This window comes from Zonotrichia leucophrys, chromosome 21 (assembly GCF_028769735.1).
Source record: "Zonotrichia leucophrys gambelii isolate GWCS_2022_RI chromosome 21, RI_Zleu_2.0, whole genome shotgun sequence".
In the NCBI taxonomy this organism is placed as follows: domain Eukaryota; kingdom Metazoa; phylum Chordata; class Aves; order Passeriformes; family Passerellidae; genus Zonotrichia; species Zonotrichia leucophrys.
The window spans coordinates 6,316,594-6,330,967 of NC_088190.1; the positions used below are offsets into that span (position 1 = coordinate 6,316,594).

Consider the following 14,374-nt stretch of genomic DNA (forward strand, 5'->3'; position numbering starts at 1 on the left):
GGGGTATCCATGGGATTGGGATATCCATGGGATTGGATCTGATTTGGATATATGATTGGGATACATATTGGGAGATTTGGGATATCCAGGGATTGGATCTCTGGATTAGGATTGGGATATCCATGGATTGGGATCTGATTGGGTATCATGATGATGAAAATATTGATATCATGATGGATATTGATTAGATTGATTAGATTAGAATTAGATATCAGATGATTTAGAATCATATGATTGATGGATACGATGGGATAGTTAGATATATTATAGATTAGATTAGATAAATAGAGATAAATTAGATTAGATAGATATTATAGATTAGATAGGAGATAGGATGATATTATGAATGTATCTTATAGAAACATAGGATACAGATAGATATGTGATATATATAGATAAGAATATTGATAGATAAAGATTAGAGATATAGATATATTGATAATATAGATACATAGATGATATTATGATATAGATATCAGATGTATATATAGATAATATGTATAGATATGATAGGATAGATAAGTAGGATGGATTATTTGAGATATGACGATATAGATCTATTGACATAGACATAGGTATATAGGATAGATATGATAAATAGATGATTAGATAATATAGATTTAGATAGGAATATATGATATGGTAGATATGTATAATAAGATATAGGCATTGGCTAGATATGCAGATTAGATATTGATATATAGATGATGATATGATAGATGTAAGTTATAAGGATTATCTTATTAATTTTAATGATTAGATACAATATGAGATTATTAGATAATATAGATATAGATTAGATAAAATAGAGATAGATATAGATATAGATAGATAGAATAGATATTGATATAATAGATATAGAATATAGATATTGATAATAGATTGATAAGATATATGATTAATATAGATATAGATTAGATAAAGATAGAGATAATATATAGATATAGATATAGATATAGATATAGATATAGATATAGATATTGATATAGATATAGATACGGATACAGATATAGATAAGATAGAGATAAGATATACATATAGGTATAAATATATCGATATAGATAAAATATATATAGATATATAGATACAGATATAGATATAGATATAGATATAGATACAGATATAGATATGATATAGATAAGATATGATAGAGATAATAGTATAGATAAGATACAGATATAGATATACATATATAGAATAAATATACGATATGAATAGAATAATATAGATATACAGATATAGATATAGATATAGATATAGATACAGATATAGATATCGATATATAGATATAGATATAGATAAAATATAGATATAGATTAGATAGAGTTAGAGATAGAGATAATATATAGATATAGATATTGATATCGATATAGATATAGACATAGATATAGATATAGATATAGATATAGATATAGATATAGATATAGATATAGATATAGATATAGATATAGATATAGATATAGATATAGATATAGATATAGATATAGATATAGACATAGATACAGTATAGATGTAACAAAAGCATGTAAACATAAACACAAAAATCCGAACACAAAGCCGAATTTCGATAGAAACCGAGCCCAAAGGCAGGAAGGCGCCGGTGCAGCCGGCCCGGGGTGAATGCCGGGGCAGCCGGGGCGGAGCGCGGGGCCCGCCCGCTCCCGCCCGGATGTTTCCCATTCCCGGCCCCGCCCGGATCCCGCCCAGACCGGTCCGGGCGGTCCCCGCCCCTCATTTGCATGCATTTGCATACATCTGCATGGGTTGGCTCCCAGCTGGAGCGGGACGGGCTGGGCAGGGATGGGAACCCAAAATCCCGGGAGTTCCACATCCCAACGTCCCAGGGAGTTCTGGGATCCCGGCCCTGGGACCCCATTCCCAACATCCTGGAAATTCCTCATTCCCCAAATCCCAGAAAATTCCACATCCCAGGGGTTCCTCATCCTAACATCCTGGGAATTCCACATTCCCAAAATCCTGGGGAACTCCAGGATCCCAGCCCTGGGACCCCATTCCAAACATCCCAGGGAGTTTCACATTCCCAGCCTCCTGGAAAATTCCACGTCCCAACATCCCAGGGGTTCCACATCCCAAAATCCTGGGAGTTCCACATTCCCAAAATCCCGGGGAATTCCAGGATCCCAGCCCTGGGACCCCATTCCAAACATCCCATGGAACTCCAGGATCCCAGCCCTGGGACCCCATTCCAAACATCCCATGGAATTCCAGGATCCCAGCCCTGGGACCCCTTTCCCAACATCCCAGGGAGTTCCACATTCCAACATCCCATGGAATTCCAGGATCTCAGCCCTGGGACCCCATTCCCACCATCCTGGAAATTCCTCATTCCCCAAATCCTAGAAAATTCCACATCCCAGGCGTTCCTCATCCCAACATCCTGGGAGTTCCACATTCCCAAAATCCCGGGGAATTCTGGGATCCACCAGTGGATGGATCCCGGATCCAGGGAAAACTGGGAATTCCACATTCCCAAAATCCTGGGGAACTCCAGGATCCCAGCCCTGGGACCCCATTCCCAATATCCTAGAAATTCCTCATTCCCACATCCCAAAAAATTCCACATCCCGACATCCCAGGAGTTCCACATTCCCAAAATCCTGGGGAACTGCAGGATCCCAGCCCTGGGACCCCATTCCCAACATCCTGGAAATTCCTCATTCCCCAAATCCTAGAAAATTCCACATCCCAGGCGTTCCTCATCCCAACATCCTGGGAGTTCCACATTCCCAAAATCCCGGGGAATTCTGGGATCCACCAGTGGATGGATCCCGGATCCAGGGAAAACTGGGAATTCTCAGGCCGGGGTGGCTCACAGGGGTCGGATCTCACCCATGGATCCTGGATCCAGGGAAAATTTGGGATGCACGACTTGAGATGGGGTCATTGCACAGGGATTGGATCCAGGGAAATGGGGGATGCAGAGCTCGGGATCTCATGGACACGGCTGTGGATCCTGGATCCAGGGAAATCCGGGAATGCTCAGCCTGGGATGGGATCACAGCGGGTGGAGGGATCCTGGATCCCACGGATCCTGGATCCAGGGAAGGCCGGGAATGGGATCCCATTGGGAATTGGGCCTCAAGGGCCGGATCCCGCTGGTGGATCCCAGAATTCCTCAGGATGTTGGGATGTGGATAATTACTGGTGAATTCTCCATCCCAAAATCCCACTTGGATAATTCCCAGCGATTTCCTCATCCAGAAATCCCAGCTGGACAATTCCCATGAATTCTTCATCAGAAATCCCAGCTGGGTAATTCCAGCTGATTTCTCCATCTCAAAATCCCAGCTGGACAATTCCTGTGAATTTCCCATCCCAAAATCCCAGCTCAGATCACTTCCTGGTGAATTCCCCATCCCAAATCCCAGCCCGGATCCCTTCCCAGCACGGATCCCCGCTCCCTGCATGCACGGCCGATCCCCTGGAACGATCCCCTGGAATGATCCCCAGGAACGATCCCCATGAATGATCCCCTGGAATGACCCCCTGGAATGATCTCCTGGAATGACCCTCTGGAATGATCCCCTGGAATGATCCCCTGGAATGATCCCCATGAATGATCCCCAAGAATGATCCTCTGGAGTGATCCCCACGAACTATTCCCATGAATGATCCCCTGGAATGATCCCCTGGAATGATCCCCAAGAATGACCCCCAAGAATGATCCTCTGGAACGATCTCCTGGAATCACCCCCTGGAATGATCCCCTGGAATGATCCCCATGAATGATCCCCTGGAATGATCCCCTGGAATGACCCTCTGGAATCATCCCCTGGACCAATCCCCTGGAATGATCCCCATGAACGATCCCCTGGAATGATCCCCTGGAATGATCCCCTGGACCAATCCCCTGGAATGATCCCCTGGAATGATCCCCTGGAATGATCCCCAGGAATGATCCCCAAGAATGATCCCCTGGAATGATCCCCTGGAATGATCCCCTGGAATGATCCCCTGGAATGATCCCCACGAATGATCCCCACGAACTATTCCCATGAACAATCCCCTGGAATGATCTCCTGGAATGACCCCTGGAATGATCCCCATGAATGATCCCCGGAACGATTCCCTGGAATGATCCCCTGGAATGATCCTCTGAAACGATCCCCAAAAATGACCCCCAAGAATGATCCTCTGGAAATCCTGAATCCCCTGGAATGACCCCCTGGAATGATCCCCAAGAATGATCCCCACGAACTATTCCCATGAACAATCCCCTGGAATGATCCCCAAGAATAATCCCCTGGAGTGATCCTCTGGAACGATCCCCAGAATGATCACATGGAATGATCCCCTGGAGTGATCCCCATGAACGATCCCCTGGAATGATCCCCACGAACTATTCCCACGAACGATCCTCTGGAACAATCCTCTGGAACGATTCCCATGAATACAAATTTCCCCATGAATGACCCCCATGAACGATCCCCTGGAATGATCCCCTGAAGATCCCCAGAATGATCCCCATGATTGATTCCCATGAATTATCCTTGGAACGATCCCCTGGAATGATCCCTGAATGACCGGAATGCCCCCATGAATGACCCCCGAATGATCCCCTGGAATAATCCCCTGGAACGATCCCCTGGAATGATCCCACGAACGATCCTACCTGGAATGATCCCCTGGAATGACCCTGAAAACAATCCCAAGAACGATCCCTGAATGATCGCCGAACGAATTCCACCCCAAGAATGATCCCCCTGGAATGATCCTCTGGAACGATCCCTGGAATAATCCCCATGAATGATCCCTTAATGATCCCCTGGAAACAACCGGAACGATCCCTGAATGATCCCATGAACGATCCCCTGGAATGATCCCCAAATGACCCAAGAATGATCCTTGGAAGATTCCCTGGAATGATCCCACTGAGATCCACGAACCTTCCCATGAACGATCCCATGAATGATCCCCATGGAACGATTCCCATGAACGATCCCCCGGAACGATCCCCACGAACGCTTCCCATGAACGCTCCCCTGGCATTTCAGGCTGGCCCGGCCCCGGCCCCGGCCCCGCTCCCGCCCGGCCCCGCCCGAGCCCGGCCCGGCCGCTCCGCTCCGCTCCCGGCGCTCCCGCTCCTCCCGGCCCAGGTGAGCTCCTCTGCCACGGAAAACCGGGAATGGGTCGGGAATGCGCGCCCGGGGGGGCTCTGGAGGGGCGGCTTTGGGGTTGGTGCATTCCCGATCCCAAAAAACCACCGGGAAGTGCTTGGATCCGAAAAAACACCTGTGGGAAAGGGCTGGATCTGAAAAATGAAAGCGGCAGGGAAGGGTTGGATCTGCTCCAAAAAGCTGCAGGAAAGGGTTGGATCCCAAAAAAACGCTGGGAAAGGGTTGGATCCTAAAAAAATCCTGTGGGAAAGAGTTGGATCTCCCCAAAAATCCTGTGGGAAAGGGTTGGATCCAAAAACAAAAATTTGGGAAAGGGTTGGATCTGCCCCAAAAAACCGCTGGGAAAGGGTTGGATCCCCAAAAAAAAACGCTGGGAAAGGGTTGGATCCCCAAAAACCACCTGTGGGAAAGGGTTGGATCCCAAAAAACCCAAACAATGGGAAAGGGTTGGATCTGCCCCAAAAAGCTGCAGGAAAGGGTTGGATCCCAAAAAAAAAACTCTGGGAAAGGGTTGGATCCCAAAAAACCCAAATACCAAAAATGGGAAAGGGTTGGCCCAAAAATGCAGGAAATGTTGGATCCCAAAAAAAATCTGGGAAAGGGTTGGATCCCCCAAAAAAATCTGTGGGAAGGGTTGGATCCTAAAAAAGTCTGTGGGAAAGGGTTGGATCCCCCAAAAAAACGCTGGGAAAGGGTTGGATCCCAAGAAAACACCTGAGGGAAAGGGTTGGATCCTAAAAAAACCCCAAAAAACCAAACAATGGGAAAGGGTTGGATCCCAAAAAACCCAAACAATGGGAAAGGGTTGGATCCCAAAAAAAAATGCTGGGAAAGGGTTGGATCCCAAAAAAACCCCAAAATACCAAACAATGGGAAAGGGTTGGATCTGCCCCAAAAAGCTGCAGGAAAGAGTTGGATCCCAAAAAACACCGGGCAAGGTTTGGATCCCCAAAAACACGTGGGAAAGGTTGGAACCCCCAAAAATGCGAGGAAAGGTTGGATCTAGCCCCAAAAAAAGCTGCAGGAAAGGGTTGGATCCCAAAAAAACGCTGGGAAAGGGTTGGATCCCCCCCCAAAAAACTGTGGGAAAGGGTTGGATCCTAAAAAAAAACCTGAGGGAAAGGGTTGGATCCCAAAAAAAAATGCTGTGGGAAAGGGTTGGATCCCAAAAAAACCCCAAAAAACCAAACAATGGGAAAGGGTTGGATCTGCCCCAAAAAGCTGCAGGAAAGGGTTGGATCCCAAAAAAAAAACGCTGGGAAAGGGTTGGATCCCAAAAAACTGTGGGAAAGGGTTGGATCCTAAAAAAAAATCTGTGGAAAAGTTGGGAAACCAAAAACCCCAAAAAACCAAACAATGGGAAAGGGTTGGATCTGCCCCAAAAATCTGCAGGAAATGTTGGATCCCAAAAAAAACCACCAAACCTGTGGGAAACGGTGGGATCCCAATAAAATAACTGCAGGAAAAGGGCTGGATCCCAAAAATAAAACTGTGTAAATCTGGGGGAAAATCACTGTAAATGCCAGGAAAAATCACTGTAATTCCCAGGAAAAAATATTCCAGAATATTCACTTTTAATTCCCAAAAAAATGCCAGAAAATCAGTGTAAATCTGGGGGAAAATAACTGTAAATCATAGGAATAATAACTGTAAATCCCAGGATAAAACTCCAGAAAAATCACTTTAATTCCAAGAAAAATCACTGTAAATCCCAGAAAAAAACCTCCGGAAAAATAATTTTAATTTCTGGGGAAAAAAGAACAAAATAAAAAGACCCTCTAAACCCCTCAAAAATTAACAACAACGACAAAACCAACAACAAAAATAACCAGGAAAATTCACTTTATTTCCAGGAAAAAACCTTCAGAAAAATCACTTTAAATCCCTGGAAAAAGCTCCAGGAAAAACACTCTAATTCCCAGAAAAAAAACCCCAAAAAAACCCTGGAAAATTCATTTTAATCCCAGGAAAAAAAAAACTCCAGAAAAAAAAAATCACTTTAATTCTCGGAAGAAAAAAAAATAAATAGGGAAAATCAGGAAAAATCGCTTTAATTCCCAAAAATCTCAGGAAAATTTCCTTTATTTCATGAAGCCCCATGCTCGCTTTTGCTGCTTCCCAAAAATAATCTGGGAAAGGGTTTCCCTCCTAAAAATTGGGAAAGTGGGAAAAGCAGGAAAGGAGGGAGGAGGAAAAGAAGGAAAAGGAGGAAAAAGAGGAAAAAGAGGAAAAGCTGGAAAGGGAAGAGAAGGAAAAAGAGGAGCAGGAAAAGCAGGAAAAGGAGGAAAAAGAGGAAGAGGAGGAAAGGGAAGAGAAGGAGGAGGAGGAAGAAAAGGAGGAAAAGGAAAAAGAGGAAAAGGAGGAAAAGGAGGAAAAGCTGGAAAGGGAAGAGAAGGAAAAGGAGGAAAAGAAGAAAAAAGAGAAGGAAAAGCGGAAGAAGCAGGAAAAGGAGGAAAAGGAGGAAAAGGAGGAAAAGGAGGAAAAAGAGGAAGAGGAAAAGCAGGAAAAGGAGGAAAAAGAGGAAAAGCTGGAAAGGGAAGAGAAGGAAAAGGAGGAGGAAAAGAGGAGAAGGAAAAGCAGAAGAACCACGAAAAGGAGGAGCAGGAAAAGAGAGGAGGAAAAAACAGGAAAAGGAGGAAAAGAGGAGGAAAAAGGGAGAAAAGGAGGAAAGGAGGAAAGGAGGAAAAGGAAAAAGAGGAAGGAGGAAAAAGAGGAGAAGGGAAAGGAGGAAAAAGAGGAGCAGGGAAAGCAGAAAAAGGAGGAGGAGGAAAAGAAGGAAAAGAGAAGGAAAAGCTGAAGAACCACGAAAAGGAGGCAAAGCAGGAAAAGGACGAGGAGGAGGAAAAGTGGAAGTGGGAACAGAAGGAAAAGAGGAACAGGAAGAGGAGGAGGAGGAGGAAAAAGAGGAGAAGGAAAAGCAGAAGAAACACGAAAAGGAGGAGCAGGAAAAGTGGGAGCAGGAAAAGAGGAGGAAAAACAGGAAAAGGAGGAAAAGGAGGAAAAAGAGGAAAAGGAAAAAGAGGAAAGGAGGAAAAAGAGGAGAAGGAAAAGGAGGAAAAAGAGGAGCAGGGAAAGCAGAAAAAGGAGGAGGAGGAAAAGAAGGAAAAAGAGAAGGAAAAGCAGAAGAACCACAAAAAGGAGGAAAAGCAGGAAAAGGAGGAAAAGGAGGAAAAAGAGGAAGAGGAAAAGCAGGAAAAGAGGAAAAAGAGGAAAAGCTGGAAAGGGAAGAGAAGGGAAAAGAGGAACAGGAAGAGGAGGAGGAGGAGGAAAAGGAGGAAAAAGAGGAGAAGGAAAAGCAGAAGAAACACGAAAAGGAGGAGCAGGAAAAGCGGGAGGAGGAAAAGCAGGAAAAGAGGAGGAAAAGGAGGAAAAAGAGGAGAAGGAAAAGGAGGAAAAAGAGGAGCAGGGAAAGCAGAAAAAGGAGGAGGAAGAAAAGAAGCAAAAAGACAAGGAAAAGCAGAAGAAGCACGAAAAGGAGGAAAAGCAGGAAAAGGAGGAAAAGGAGGAAAAAGCGGAGCGGGCAGAGGCGGAGAAGCGGAGGAGGCCGAGCAGGAGAAGCGGGAAGAGCAGGAAGGGGAAAGGCAGGAAAGGAGGAGGAGGAGGAGGAGGAGGAGGAGGAAGGGGAGGAGGGAAGCGATGATTCCCAAATCCCGGCATCCCTCGCTCCGCTCCGCTCCGCTGGCAGCGGCTCCGGGCCGGGCCCGGCGCTCCCGGCGCCGTTCGGGGATCGCGGGCCCAGCGCCGGTACCGGCACAGCCCCGGCGGGATCGGCGCCCCCCGGCCCATGCGGACACCGAGCGGCGGCCGCGGCCTGCCCAGGTCAGGCATTCCCGAATCCCGAACCCGGGATCCCGCCGGGATCCGCCCCCGCAGCCCCCGCAGCCCCCGGAGCCCCCGGAGCCCCCCGGCTTCCAGCGCTTTTCCCGGCTGCTCTCTGCCCCGGCCGGCCCCGCTTTGCCTGGCGCCCCCGCTTCCCGAAAACCCAGCCCGAATCCATGGATCCAGCCCAGATCCATGGATCCAGCCCCAGATCCATGGATCCAGATCCCTGGATCCAGCCCCAAATCCTTGGACCCAGACCCAGATACCTGGATCCCACCCCAAATCCCTGTGTCCAGCCCCAAATCACTAGATCCAGCCCTAAATCCCTGGATCCCACCCCGAATTCCTGTTTCCAGCCCCAAATCCTTGGACCCAGACCTAGATACCTGGATCCCACCCAAAATCCCTGTTTCCAGCCCCAAATCCCTCGACCCAGCCCCAAATCCATGGATCCAGCCCCAGATCCATGGATCCAGCCCCAAAATCCCCGGAGATAGCCCCAAATCCCTGGATCCAGCCCCAAATCCATGGATCCAGCCCCAAATCCATGGATCCAGCCCAAATCCATGGATCCAGCCCCAAATCCTTGGATCCAGCCCAAATCCATGGATCCAGCCCAAATCCATGGATCCAGCCCCAGATCCATGGAGACAGCCCCGAATCCCTGGTTCCATCCCCAAATTCCTGTTTCCAGCCCCAAATCTCTGGACCCAGCTCCAGATCCCTGGACCCAACCCCAAATCCCTGGATCCAGCCCCAAATCCCTGGATCCATCCCCAAATCCCTTTTTCTATCCCCAAATTCCTGTTTCCAGCCCCAGATCTATGGATCCATCCCCAAATCCATGGATCCAGCCCTAAATCCCCGGATCTGTCCCCAAATCCCTGGATCCAGCCCCAAATCCCTGGACCCAGCCCCAGATCCCTGGATCCATCCCCGAATCCCTGGATCCAGCCCCAAATCCCTGGATCCAGCCCCAGACCCATGGATCCAGCCCCAAAATCCCCGGAGACAGCCCCAAATCCCTGTGTCCAGCCCCAAATCGCAGGATCCAGCCCCACATCCCTGGATCCATCCCCAAATCCCTGGATCCAGCCCTAAATCCCTGGATCCAGCCCCAGATCCTTGGACCCAGACCCAGGTACCTGGATTCCACCCCAGATCCCTGCATCCAGCCCCAAATCCCTGGATCCATCCCCAAATTCCTGTTTCCAGCCCCAAATCCCTGGATCCAGCCCCAAATCCCCATTTCCAACCCCACATCCCCATTTCCATCCCCAAATTCCCACATCCAGAAATTTCCTCGGTGGGCAGAGCTGTCACAGCCATTCCTGATTTCCTTGCTGCCCCTGCTTCCCAAAAATCCGCCCCAAATCCCTGGATCCAGCCCCAAATCCCTGGATCCAGCCCCAAATCCATGGATCCAGCCCCAAATCCCCGGATCCATCCCCAAATCCATGGATCCAGCCCTAAATCACCGGATCCATCCCCAAATTCCTGTTTCCATTCCCAAATCCCTGGATCCATCCCCAAAATCCCTGGATCCAGCCCCAGATCCCTGGATCCCTCCCCAAATTCCTGGATCCAGCCCCAAATCCATGGACCCATCCCGAAATCCATGGATCCAGCCCCAAATCCCTGTTCCCACCCCAAATCCTTGGATCCACCCAGAAATCCCCATTCCCACCCCAAATCCCGATATCCAGAGGTTTTCCCGTTGGGATGAGCCAGGAATGGGAAAGGGAATTCCTGTTGGTAACCAGAATAAAGGGAATTTTGGGACAAATAAAGGGGATTTAGGGACAAATGAAAGGAATTTTTATTTGGTAAATAAAAGAAATGTTGGGGTCTAATGAAAGGGAAAAATTAAGGGGATTTTGGTGAAAATTAAGGGAATTTTAGGGAAAAAGAAAGGGAAATTTTTGGGGCCAAATGAAGGGGAATTTCAGGAAGATAAACGGGATTTTGGGGAAGATTATTATTTATTTATTCCCGGTTATTTATTCCTGGGATTAGCAGCAGGGCGGGGCCGATTCCTGGCGGATCCCACTGGGATGGATCCTGGATTTCCCACTGGGATGAATCCCAGATTCCCTGCTGGGATGGATCCTGGATTTCCCGCTGGAAGGGATCCCAGATTTCCCACAGGGTTGGATCCTGGATTTCCCACTGGGATGGATCCCAGATTCCCTGCTGGGATGGATCCTGGATTTTCCCCCCACTGTTCCCAATCCCTGATCCAATCCAAGTGGGATCAATCCAGATCCATGGGATGATCCTGGGATGGATCTGGATCCCTGGGAGGATCCCAGGATGGATTTGGATCTCTGGGATGATCCCAGGGTGGATCTGGATCCATGGGAAGGGCTCAGGATGATCCTGGGATGGATCCGGATCCATGGGATGATCCCAGGGCAGATCTGGATCCACATCCCTGGGATGATCCTGGGATGGATCTGGATCCATGGGATGATCCCTGGGATGGATCTGGATCCATGGGATGATCCCAGGGTGGATCTGGATCCATGGGAAGGGCTCAGGATGATCCTGAGATGGATCCAGATCCTTGGGATGATCCCTGGGATGGATCTGGATCCCTGGGATAACCCCAGGGTGGATCTGGATCCCTGGGATGATCCCGGGATGGATCTGGATCCCTGAGAGGATCCCAGGATGGATCTGGATCCTTGGGATGATCCCTGGGATGGATCCAGATCCTTGGGATGATCCTGGGGCAGATCTGGATCCCTGGGATGGTCCTGAGATGGATCCAGATTCCTGGGATGATCCCTGGGATGATCCTGGGATGGATCCGGATCCCTGAGAGGATCCCAGGATGGATCTGGATCAATGGGATGGTCCCTGGGTGATCCCGGGATGGATCCAGATCTGTGGGATGGTCTCAGGATGAATCTGGATCTCTGAGATGATCCCAGAGCAGATCCGGATCCACATCCCTGGGATGGTCCCGAGATGGATCCAGGTCCCTGGGATGATCCTGGGCTGGATCTGGATCCCTGGGATGATCCTGGGATGGATCCAGATCCCTGAGAGGATCCCAGGATGGATCTGGATCCATGGGATGATCCTTGGATGGATCTGGATCCATGGGATGATCCCAGGGTGGATCCAGATCCATGGGAAGGGCTCAGGATGATCCTGAGATGGATCCGGATCCCTGGGACGGTCCCTGGATGATCCCTGGATGGATTTGGATCCATGGGATGATCCCAGGGTGGATCCAGATCCACAGGAAGGGCTCAGGATGATCCTGAGATGGATCTGAATCCTTGGGATGATCCCTGGGATGGATCTGGATCCATGGGATGGTCCCTGGGATGGATCCAGATCCTTGGGATGATCTTGGGGTGGATCTGGATCCATGGGATGGTCCCTGGGATGGATCCGGATCCCTGGGACGGTCCCTGGATGATCCCGGGCGGATCCATCCCCGTCTCCCCCAGGCAGCAGCTCCGGTGCCAGGGATAAAAATATCCCGGGATAAAAATACCCCGGGATGGGAGCGGCCGGGCCGGGCCGGGGTTGGGATCCGGCTGCTCCCGGCGCCTCCTCGGGAATCTCCGTTCCCATCCCAGCATCCTCGGCTGCTCCTGCATCCGCTTTTCCTGCCCCATGGATCCCCATGGATCCCCATGGATCCCCATGGATCCCCATGGATCCCACTTCCCGTTTTTTCTCTCCCGCTTCCCGCTTTTCCTCTCCTGATTTATTTCCATGGATCCCTCGCAGCTCCCAAACCTCCACATTCCCAGGGCTGATTCCCCATCCCCACATCCCTGGATTATCCTGAATCCCGATTTTCCTTTCCCTGTGTATTTCCATGGATTCCTGCTTCCCGATTTTCCTCTCCCAGTTCATTTCCATGCATTCCTGCTTCCCGATTTTCCTTTCCCTGTTTATTTCCATGGATTCCTGCTTCCCGATTTTCCTCTCCCACTTCATTTCCATGGATTCCTGCTTCCCGATTTTCCTCTCCTCATTTATTTCCATGGATTCCTGCTTCCCGATTTTCCTCTCCTCAATTATTTCCATGGATTCCTGCTTCCCGATTTTCCTCTCCCACTTCATTTCCATGGATTCCTGCTTCCCGATTTTCCTTTCCCTGTTTATTTCCATGCATTCCTGCTTCCCGATTTTCCTCTCCTCAATTATTTCCATGGATTCCTGCTTCCCGATTTTCCTCTCCCAGTTTATTTCCATGGATTCCTGCTTCCCGATTTTCCTTTCCCTGTTTATTTCCATGCATTCCTGCTTCCCAATTTTCCTTTCCCTGTTTATTTCCATGGATTCCTGCTTCCCGATTTTCCTCTCCCACTTCATTTCCATGGATTCCTGCTTCCCGATTTTCCTCTCCCACTTCATTTCCATGGATCCCCAGCAGCTCCTGGGAATCCCCATTCCCATGGATTTTCCCGCTTTTCCTCTCCCCGTTAATTCCCACAGATCCCAATTTTTCCTCATCCCACGGGATCTGTTTTGCTCCTGGGATGTTCCCATCCCTTTTTCCTTTGGATCCATCCCAATCCCAGGATTATTTTGGAGGCCTGGGATAAATCTGCAGCTCCCAAACCTCCACATTCCCAGGGCTGATTCCCCATCCCCACATCCCTGGATTATCCTGAATCCCGATTTTCCTTTCCCAGTTTATTTCCATGGATTCCCACTTCCTGATTTTCTTGTCCCACTTCATTTCCATGGATTCCCACTTCCCATTTTCCTCTCCTGATTTATTTCCATGGATCCCTCGCAGCTCCCAAACCTCCACATTCCCAGGGATGATTTCCCATCCCCACATTCTGGATTATCCTGAATCCCGATTTTCCTTTCCCTGTTTATTTCCATGGATTCCTGCTTCCCAATTTTCCTCTCCCACTTCATTTCCATGGATCCCCAGCAGCTCCTGGGAATCTCCATTCCCATGGATTTTCCCACTTCCCACTCTGTGCATTCCCACAGATCCCGATTTTTCCTCATCCCACGGGATCCGTTTTGCTCCTGGGATGTTCCCATCCCTTTTCCCCTTGGATCCATCCCAATCCCGGGATTATTTTGGAGGCCTGGGATAAATCTGCAGCTCCCAAACCTCCACATTCCCAGGGCTGATTCCCCATCCCCACATCCCTGGATTATCCTGAATCCCGATTTTCCTTTCCCTGTTTATTTCCATGGATTCCTGCTTCCCGATTTTCCTTTCCCTGTTTATTTCCATGGATTCCTGCTCCCGATTTTCCTCTCCCACTTCATTTCCATGGATTCCCACTTCCCATTTTCCTCTCCTGATTTATTTCCATGGATTCCTGCTTCCCTATTTTCCTTTCCCTGTTTATTTCCATGGATTCCTGCTTCCCGATTTTCCTCTCCCACTTCATTTCCATGGATCCCCAGCAGCTCCT

At 48.6% G+C, this 14,374-nt stretch overlaps 1 protein-coding gene across 8 annotated transcripts in view; it reads left to right on the forward strand.

Annotated features, from left to right (window-relative positions):
- Positions 1-8,821: 8,821 nt before the first annotated feature.
- Positions 8,822-14,374, forward strand: part of ARHGEF10L (Rho guanine nucleotide exchange factor 10 like) — an 85,217-nt gene continuing 79,664 nt past the window's right edge. For 7 of the 8 annotated variants that reach the window (XM_064730412.1, XM_064730414.1, XM_064730415.1 and 4 more), the window contains exon 1: positions 8,822-8,957. The gene's annotated coding sequence lies outside the window, so the exon portion shown is untranslated. The remainder of the gene's footprint in view (positions 8,958-14,374) is intronic. The other variant, XM_064730413.1, reaches the window with a different exon arrangement.